Below are 10,964 nucleotides of genomic sequence, written 5' to 3' on the forward strand. Positions count from 1 at the left end.
AACCTCAATGTACCCGCCAAAGCTGAGAAAGTTTGAAAACACTGCAGCCTGAAGACGCCCTCTTGTTTTTTCATTTTATTTATTTTTAGTTTTCAGGTTGCTTCTACAAAGCCTTCTGTTACTATGGTTATAACTGTGATGGTCAGAGGACATGGCTGAGCTAAAATTTGCAGGTCTTTACTGGTAAAACTAACACAATGGAAAAAAGGAGAAATTCTTCCTGGTGTACAACCCCTTCCTATCTACTTTTTCTGACCATAGGGGTTGGTCTAATAAAAGATTCTTCTCCCACTCACAAACCTTATCTCCCTGGCAAAAGGATCGTAATTCATTTATAGCTTTAAGGGCCTTATACGACTATTTATTTTAATGCTGGAACAATCCTGAACAATGTGCCTCTGTATTTGATAGTCTGAATTTGAAGCACTAAAGGCAATTTGTGACATAACTCACTCTGGCTTTTTTTTTTTTCCTTTTTTGGTCCCAAATGCATAGCTTAACTCACATAATCAGAAAGTGGATTTATAGAACCTATTGCAACTTTAATACTTGAAGAAGCATTAGCAATTTAGGAAAAGGTAGTAGATAAAAACACTGGAAATTTTTGAAAATGTTAATCTCTTCCTTACTGAAATATATTTGCCTTGCCTGAGGCATCTTTTCTAGAGGAAAAAAAATAAAAAAACAAGCTGCATTAAGATTTAACTGCAGGATTGAATTTAATTTTGTTTTATCATATTTGTACGCAGGAAATGTATAAGAATAACTAGTTCTTCCTGCAAAAGGTATCATCAGAGAATTTTCTGACATGTTTGTAATTGTTTATGCAAAGAATATGATGGAGAATGCTGTGTCCCAGCAGTTGTAAGCAGTGCTAAAATCCAGTATAAAACAGACTATTGCTAGGTAAAGTATTTGAGTAGACCAGCTTAAAGCACATTCATTGCTGCTTGTACAAGAACAGCTCCTCTGTGAACATGAAGGAAGAATTTTGCTCATTTGTGGTACGTAGTTATAAATTATTCACATTTGGGCTGGAATCATGTCCTGATTTGGTTTTATGAGATATCAGGCATGTTTTTAATACTGGATAAGTAATGAAAACCAACAAGTAATGAAAACCAACAATATTAAGGACATAGCAATACATCCTAAGTACCTACTGCTACACTAGATGGGTACCTTGGCAGACATGGATAGTGGAGAGAGAGACTTTACAGATTCAGCTGTCATTTTCTAGTATCAGCTTACCTTCTAAACCTGTCTGAGAAAATAAGGGAATAAACTGCTGTTTAACATGCATGCAAGAAAATTTGTTCTGCTGGTTATGGCCATGTAAGATTGAAGGATTTCTTTTGGGTTTATTATTAGCATAATCAGAAACATTGCACTTCATCATTTTGTGATAATAATCTTTGTTGTTACAGGGGGGAAATCGACAGCAGGATAAATCCTTTGTTCACTTCTACTGGGACAAAACCAAAATAATCATGTTCATAGCAGATTTACTCTGGAGTTTACATCAGGGTAAATGAAATCAGAAAACATTGCAAACATATGTATTATGGACAGCAATGGGTGCCAAGCGTCAAAAATGCAGCATTACCACTTGAACTCAGTTTTACCTTTCACAGTATTATTGGGCTGCTTTTTTGCTCGTGTCAGCTGATCAGGAGGCTAACATCCTGTAGGAAAAAAAAAAAAGTGAATTTTATATAACCAATTTCTTTAAATCCTTGGATTTCCAGATTTCATGCTCCATCCAGTGTGATTTCTTCTGAGATCCAAAATCCAGTACCTTTTAAATTGACAATATTATAGCTGAAGCAAAAGTTAAATAGAGCTCCTCGGACTGGATTAGCATTTTTTCTGGCAAAGAGGTAAAATTATATTAACAGATTTTTTTCCAAGGACTCTGATACATGTGCTTAGGGAGCAGGCAGTCTGAGAAGCAGTCAGAACCTCCAGAGAAGTGGTTCGTCATCGCCTGGGTGGTGCTGAATGTACCAGCTTGTTTAAATAGCAAATGATTTTAAATATGAAAGGAGGCTTCCTCCAAGAATTGTTATATTGAGCATCACAAAATTGCTGTGGATTTTTTTCCTCCCAGAGAGCTAACCTCCATCTGTTTCTGAAAGAGCTTAGCATTCATGAAGTAAAAAATTATATTTCAGAGCATAGCTCTTTATCACTCGCCAGTTAATGGGGCTAAGAAAAGATTTGAGTAGATTCTTCTGACTGCAGTGCAAGCTCCGAGGAAACAAAAGGAACTGCCTGGAGATGTTGTGAAGCATAGTTATTTGATTATAACTTAACCTCTTGCAATCAGAAAGCAACAAAAGGACACACAACACATAGGTCATTACAGAAAATGCTGGCATTTGAGGGGTCATACTTCAACTGAGTTCTGAAATCTGAAATGCTGTTAGGCAAGCAACACACTGGAAGGAACATAAAGAGAGAAAGCATTAAAAAATGCAAGAGACCAATAGGAGAACAAAGGAGAACATATTTTAGAGAACACACAGTTTTCAGTTCCCTTCTCTGGAAGCTGGAGAGTAAAAGGAAGCAGCGATTGTTTGGTATGTCCTTGACCAAGATATTTGAAGGACTTGGGATTCTTCTCCTTGTGTATCTGAAAGCATTGGAGAATTCGACTTTATGCTAAGCACCCAACTCCCTTTTATGCCTCTTATTGATTGCTGTTGCAATGTTGATGGCTGGCCACTGAGTATTTGTGGCTTATGGGGGGCACTGCATGACCTTCTCTGTTACCTGACAGTCTCTGGGCAATCTGCTGCTTAGCAAAACTCTCCTCTGTCCTGCTAGAGGCTGTTAGCAAACATTCCCTCACGTCCCTTCATTTCTGTGTCTCAGTGAACGCAATTGAAGGATGGCCACACGGTGGATGAATATTCAGTGCATCTTGCTTATCCAGCCCTCCATTTGATAGTTTTATGTGTTGGTTGGTTGATCTGAACCTTGAATACACAATGGAATTATTATTTTCTGAATAGGCTAACTTGTTCAAAAATAGATTTTGGTTAGGGCAAAGAAATGTCTCTTTTCAATAGCTGAGTTCAGTAACAGAAATATTTGTTCCCTCCCATTCCAAAAAAATCAAGCTTCAGGCATAAAAAAACCATGAAAAGATCAAAAAGTTAAAAGCAAATGAAAACCTGTATCTGATAATAGACAATTTTCAAAGTAGCTGTCACTGCTGGTAATATGTGAATCCTTTTGTAAACACTCCCACACCTCTCCAGAATGCACATATAGCAAATAATCACATATGTTACAATCACCATTTTATTAGTGCTAATAAAGCTATTTTTTACACTCCCAAAACATATGGCAAGTTCATACTTTTAAATTGGCTAAATCTCTCTTGTTTGACAGTGTTGGACTTGCCCTGAATTTCCAGAAGAATTTATGGAAGTTTGGGTCTCCCACCTTCAGGGCAATCACTAAGAAGTTCCCTGGAGGGGCTGGGTATTTAGCAACAGGTCAGCATTTCTAGGGGCTGCTCTTCCAAGGTAATTAACTTTTGAGAAGTCAAAGCCTAACACATACATAGTAGTGCCAGCAGCATAAGCACAGCTGTGTCACTATTCAGCTAAAATGGGGAGAAAGGATGCATTTAAGGAGACACAATGCATTTCTCTGGTTGACTTGGCATAACCTGATGCGATTTTCCTTTCAATTTGCTGCAGTCCCACGTGTAAGTCAAATGGAGCAGTAACACTTGTATCTACAACATCTGTATCAGTAAACTTGCTTGGACACCGCTGGTTTCTTGGAGGGAGGAGGGAGGTTCTTTCGTCGTTTGGGGTGTGTTTTTTAATGTTCTGCCTTTGCTGTGACTTCAGGATAAGTGGCATCATTTATTTGACTTTTAATTGGGAGTATTTTGACCTGATGATGTCCTTATGGTTAGGCTGAAATGTATTTACTAGAACAGCAGAAATGTTTTCCCATTCTTAGTAAATTGAGAGCAAATAGAAGAGAAGGTAGGATTTTGGAGGTTATAAAAACTTGTTGCTGCATGCCATTTTTTTACTGCTAGCATTGCTGATGCCCCTAAACACTCTGTCTGTAATGCCCACACCCAGTTTGAAGGCACACTGGAAAGTCTCATCTTTCAGTCTAAAATAACATCAATCTTTTCCATTGCAAAAGTGATCAGGAAGATAAAACCATTATAAAAATCAGTTCACTGGGGTTAAGTGAGTGTCACTCAGCTTTCGAATACCATACTGTGAGGTTCCCATAAAGGAAGAGAGAGGAGGAGGGAGAAGTTTGTTCTCTCAGTGTTGCAAAACCCACGTTCCTGCCCTAGGAAATATGAGCAGGAGTCCATGTCCACTGGGGAGAGGCAGCTGCTGAGGAGCTAAAAGATGGTTATAGTCAGCAACCAGCACTCCAGCGCAGTTATTAGAAATACTTGCCTAGTAATCTTGGTGACTTAACCAATTTAGCAAAGATCTTGAACTTGGTTCTGGAAACAAGCAAACAAGAAACTCCTTAACTCACTTACATGCACAGAGTGGGAAATAAACAGGGGAAATAAAGCCTTGCATACTGACCTGGTACACTCAGTACGATTAGTGCAGAAATCACACAGCCTACACTAAGCAATTCTGTTCTTCTTTTGGGTATCTGCAGAAATGACTGAGAGCAGAATCATCCTCCTCCTCAGACATCCAGAGTGTTCAGCAAAGGAGCATTGTTGCTAATGGTATTTGATTTCTAATACCTTTTAACTTAGTAAGAATTAGGACAACCTCTAGAGACAGCAGTAAAAGTTTCTGAAATGTGGGTGATAAAGATGCTGAAGTCTGTAGATAAAAATGGTTTTGAATGAGGGAGACTGAAAACAGGGACAATATCAGCTGAGCTTACTTTTGGAGTTCTTCAATTATACTTTGTGAGGGAGAAGAAAGGAGAAAGCTTATTTTATGCAAAATCAGAAGAAAGCTTTAGGCATTTGATTTTTAAAAAGTAAACCTTATTATTATTATATAGTTAAAAGCTGAAAATGATAGCTTCTAAGAAACTTTTTTCCCTCCTAACCAACAGAAAACTGAAAAAAATCTACTAAATGTAGAACCTCTCTGTATCCAAAGCTGAAAGTTTTGAATAGACTAGTAAGAGTAAATAAAAAGTGGTTTTGCACTAAAGAAGAAAAGAATAATTTTTGCAGTTCAGCATATTTAAAGGCAGTTACAAGAAACAGAAAATACAGGGGGAGAGAATGAGCGAAGTGTGAGGACACATGCACATGCATGTATGGGTACATGCATGTGTGTGTGCTTGCAGAATGAATTAGCAATAGATAAAAAATGCAATATACGACTGGCCTTACTGCTGCAATCTCAATAAATGAGGCAGTTGGACATGAGCTGTCAGATTTTAGCTGCCTCTACTGAATTCCTTTTCTTCTACAAGTACCTCATCTTCCATTTGAGTCAGGAGGGAACTTTCATGCTTATTTTCTTGGAAAGTACCAAAATGCACATAGGCATATTTTGGTGTAGGTATCTCCATAATTTAGTAGCATTAGCACTTGCTACTGTTACCACTATGTATCTGATAAACAGATATTCTGGTTGAATGCAATACAGAAGGAAGTTTGCTTATAAATCATAAAGATTTTATAAATCATGAAGATGGTGGAAACATTTCCATGGATTTCCTGCTAGAAGTGTAAAATAAAATAAATAAAATAACCACCACCACCAAATCAAAGAAAAAAGAGCCAAAAGAAATTCATATTTTGCTGCATTTTGTTGGCATGTAAGGAAGTCTAACTGAAACGAACTGGTGGTACTGGGGTTGGCAACATTTAACGTGCTCTGAATGATATTCACCACCATCTGTCTGATCAACACCACGAGGAAGCTCATACCTAGAGCTAAATTAGGGTGAGGCATTAATGCACTGAAGGTCATGGCTGACACTCTCATGCAAGGCTCCAAAAGCAGGAGAAATGGTTTGCCAGGAGGATTCTGAAGTTCAACAGCAGATGCAAAGTCCTTCCCTGAGATGGAGTAATCCTGTGCTGTAACACAGGCTTGGGACTGGCAAAAAGGCAGCTCTGCAGAAAACTACTTGAGGCCTTTGGTGATGGTAAATTAAACAGGAGTCAGCAAAGCACCCTTGCAGCAGTGCAGATGAGCCTCCTGTTGGGCTGCTTTTAGCCCAGGTGTAGCCAGCAAGCTGGGAAAGATAATTATTCCCACAGTACTGGAGGGGCTTCACAGGAAATACTGCACTCATTTCAGGGACATCCAGCCCAAGAGAGACAAGCTGGACAAGCTGGACCAGGTTCAGTGGAGGACCATCAAGTTGCTTGGCAGCTGGGGGACATGACATGCACAGAAAGGAAGCTGGGGTTGAAGGAGAGGAAGTCAAGTGGAGTGCTAACTACCTTCCACTGCCTAAGGTGGAGTTACAGAGAAGGGAAACCAAACTCCTCTCATAGGCACAAAGAGAAATAGAATGACAAGGTTGCACCCAGGGAAATTTGGACTGGATATTAAAAACGTTTTTCTGTGCAAAAAATTGCTTAAATCTTGAAGCCGATAAAGTTTGTGGAGACTCCATCACTGGGGATTTTAAAGTTTGACAGGTAAAAGCCCTGAGCAACCCTAATTGGACTTTGAAATCACTTCTGCTTTGTAGCAAGAAGTTGGACTGGTTGACCTCCAAAAATCCCTTCTGATAGAACCTTTCTATAATACTATTCTTCTTTGAAATTATTTATTCACATGGGGAACTTAACTGACCAGGAAGAAAGAAAAAGTTTACAACGTCCTATAAAAACTGAACAGAACTAATTAGAATTAGAAAACAGTTTCTATAAGCCTGTTCAAAACTCCTGATTCATATCTATATAGCTACTTTAGCCAATGCAAGAACTCCAAAGACTAGTAGATTATGATTCACACACAAGAAGGAAGTTTGATGTAACAGTATGGTGTGGATTCGTCCAAGCACCAGGAGGCAGGAGACATTTATGTTTTCTGCCCTGTCACTTTCGGGAGGTTGATTAAATGCAGTGTCTGAGTGCACATTTGCATCCTGGCAGTTTGGCTTGGGGCATGAAAAATTTGAGCCGTAATTCCACCTTTGAAATACAGCGAGCCTGTAGGCTTTCAGTGGAATAAGCATGTGGATCTGGGATATGAGAAGAAACTTGCCTATGCCAAGAGGCAGAGCAGAGTTTTCCAAGCAGAGCTCTGCCTCAGGTCTACTGTTCTTGAGACAGGAGAAGTGGATGAAGAGCACTTACATTCCTTTCCTCACAGGATTTACAGTCTAGCACCAGCTGAAAGTGGGTATGGACAGACTTTCTTTCAAAAAGAGCTGGGCAAGGCAGAGGATACTTATTTTCTCTTTATACATTAGTAGCAGTTAGCGAGCTCTTTGTGGCATCAAGTGTTTGCTCAAAAGCTATTTACTCTATCCCGCCTCTAAGCATGAAGACTGTCTACTGTCTTAGGACATTTGCTGATTGTCAGTCTGCAGCTTTGTGAAGGCAGGAGAAAGTGAAACGGAGGCATTCCCAGCTCTGCTGTGAGAGCTCTTCAACTGATGAGAATACAATTCTTTATTTTCAGTTTAAAGGGAAGAGGATTGATGACTTCTCAGAGGCTTATGTTTTGCAATTACACATACACAGTTCAAATAAAGGCTGGCTCTGTGGCCCTATCTTATAGTTTTTGACTGGGTAACTAGTTACTCAAAGACATGTGCAAATCAGAGAGCTTTAGAGATGTGTTTCACTTATAAGAGGGATGCTCACAGGAGCCCCAAGCTCAAATATACAGGGAACATTATGCAGATCCAGCAAGCTCATCCTTGCATGATCCCATGGCCACTGTGGGCCATGAAGGGCAGGAGGAGGAGGTCATTCATTTCACGAGTGCAGCCAAACTTTTTCTTCACGGTTGCTTCTTCAGTGCAGGGCACACGGGAACGTGCAGTACTGATTGAACATGTGAGTAGTGACTGTGCTACAGAAGAGGGGTGGGAGTAATAGTTCCTGAATGGTTCCTCAGTAAAGATGTGCTGGAGTGTTTTTTGCTGGTACACCTTTGCCTGTGGTAATAGTATTAATGAGTAGTTTAGTGTTCTGTGGCTGTCTTCTATTTTGCCAGTGGCAGCATAAACCAGAACTAGCTCCATCTCATGAAATGTTTGTTTCATCTGTGGAAGTCTCTACATACCTATCTTCAGTGTGTTTTAGGTTTTTTATGTTGACTAAATTATAGTCTCTTTCCACTTTATCTTCTAGACAGCATATTTACTTATGTAACAAACTAAACAGAGAAATATTGTTCCTGTTACCAGACACTTGATCTATGACCTTAATAATAAATTACTTCAGGTTTGTGATAACAAATATCTGTTTGGGCTGACTACAGAAATAATACTGATTTGCCCCTTTGCAAAGGCCTTGTGCAACCAAATATTGCCAAATATATTGCATGCTTGTTACAAATTCAGATGTATTTGGTGATTGAAGGAAAGTCAGAATCCAAAGTGTTAACAATGAACTTACCTGAAATGAATGTCTTTTTTTCCAATAAACATGGTCTGAGATGATTGCTTGAGAGACAGGAGTGAAATCCATGCAGTCTTAAATTTCCATTTTCATGAAAGTAGGTCCTTACTTCCAGACTTCTATCAAATCTGCTTATGTTCTTCAAAACATGATGTACCACATCTTTTCTTTCACAGAGGTGAAGCTCTGAGCCTATCAAATGAGGCAGGATGTGAGTTAAGATAAGTGAGGATGTATTTTTAAAACTCGCTTCGCCAATGGGCTTCAAGCTGTAACTTGCCCCACTTACTCTGACAACTTCAATCAACCTGGAAATTCATTATTTCTTTTCAATTTAAAAAGCTCACATTCATATTATGAAGCAGAAGATAATCCCTGTGAGTTAAGATAAATCCATAGGCAGTGCTCACTTTAGTTCTAATTAGAATCTGCACGTTTGTTCTGGAAAATGCAAGTTGTGTGATTTAATCTTTCATATTGACAACGCTGACCATATTATTTCTGTATTATAAGTTTGCCTTTCACATATATAGCAATATAAAAAGGATTATTAACTTAAATCCTGTATTACAAACACTGATCTATACAGTGAAGCAATTACATTACAGCAGTGTAATATATAGAGGCAGAGAGCTCTTTCTACCATAGTCAATAGCAATTTAGCCATTAACTTAAATGAAAGCAAGATTAGGTCTAAAAGAGGTAAAATGCATTTTTTATAGCTACAGTTAATGACAATGTCAAAGTAAAAATAATGAGTCAAATAATTCATTGTGTACAACTGCCACTGCTATCTAAAAAAACCTACTGAAACCAAACCTCTTATTGTTAATGGCATTTATATCATTAATCAGAACATTTATAACATCTGGAGAAGGTAATAATTGCTTCAGCTTGGTTCTAGACTTTATCTTGGATTTAAGTCCAACTTGTACTTATCAGGGGCTCATGTTCATGAGATCCTGAGACATCAAAACTCTGCAAGCTGCTGGGACTGTTGTGCCTACCAACCCCCCACATGTGAGGAGCTTGATGCAGTAGATGGTCTCTGAAAGCACAGGTTGCCATTAGCTGGAGCTGACTGTCTATGCAACCTGGAGTACTCACTAGTTCTCCTTTAACGAGGTTATTCTTTTCAATTTACACACACACACACACACACATATATCTATATGGTATATAGGGGTCCTGGTTGATGGCAAGTTGAACATGGGTCAGCAGTGCCCTGGCAGCCAGGAGGGCCAACCCTGTCCTGGGGACATCAGGCACAGCATCACAGCTGGGCAAGGGAGGGATTGTCCTGCTCTGCTCTGAGCTGGGGCAGCCTCACCTCCAGTGCTGGGGGCAGTTTGGGTACCACAATATAAGGAAGATATGAAGCTATCAGAAAGCACCCAAAGGAGGGCAATGAGGACAGTGAAGACCTTAAGGGGAAGCCGTGTGAGGAGTGGGTGAGGTCTGTTCAGCCTGGAGGAGACTGAGGGGAAACCTCATAGTGGTCTGCAGCTTCCTCGTGAGAGGAAGAGGAGGGGCAGACACTGATTTCTGCTCCGTGGTGACAGGACCTGAGGGAATGGCACAAAGCTGGGTCAGGGGAGGTTTAGATTGGATATTAGGAAAAGGTTCTTCCCCTAGTGGGTGATTGTGTGTTGGAACAGGCTCCCCAGGGAAGTGGTCGCAGCACCACACCCGATAATGTTCAAGAAGGGTTTAGATAATGCACTTGGACACATGGTGTGATTCTTGGGCCTGTCCTGTGCAGAGCAGAGAGGTGGATTTCAATGATCCCTGGAGAAGTCTTCCAAGACAGGATATTTATGATTCTAGGATATACTTCAGGCTGAAAGCTCTCACCTTGAAGACTGGAACCTGCACTTCAGTTCTCTCCTCTGTTGTGACTGTGATAAAGGAATGAGTGGCCTAGCCCATAAACTAGCTAATAAACTAGTCAGGGGTGGCAGATCTCTGTCCACTTGCTGTTGAAGCAGTTCTATCACACACACTCAAAAATGAACAGGTGAAAAGTGAGCACAAAAGATCCTACCTGTACATGCAGAAGATCTACATGGTCACGTACAAGTCAGGTGAAGGAAGTTTTTACTAATGACTCTCATAGATATGTGAAACTCTTGTTCAAGAAGAAACGTCTTTACCAACAAGTGCTAAGGCTTTCCAGCTTTGCTTCTCCTTAGCTATTCCAGGCAATCAGCTTAAATTGAGCATGTAGCAGGATTCTCTGTGACATGAAAAATTAGAATATTGATTTTCACTGGCTATGGCAGAGAAATGAAATTATATTTCTCATAGCCAGTACTCTGACTTCTGCACAGTGTTAGACTTTCAAATCACATCAGGGCTCTTGACAATTTGAATACAGGTTTCTGGCTCCACCTCT

Source organism: Sturnus vulgaris, chromosome 1 (assembly GCF_052056855.1).
Source record: "Sturnus vulgaris isolate bStuVul1 chromosome 1, bStuVul1.hap1, whole genome shotgun sequence".
NCBI lineage: Eukaryota > Metazoa > Chordata > Aves > Passeriformes > Sturnidae > Sturnus > Sturnus vulgaris.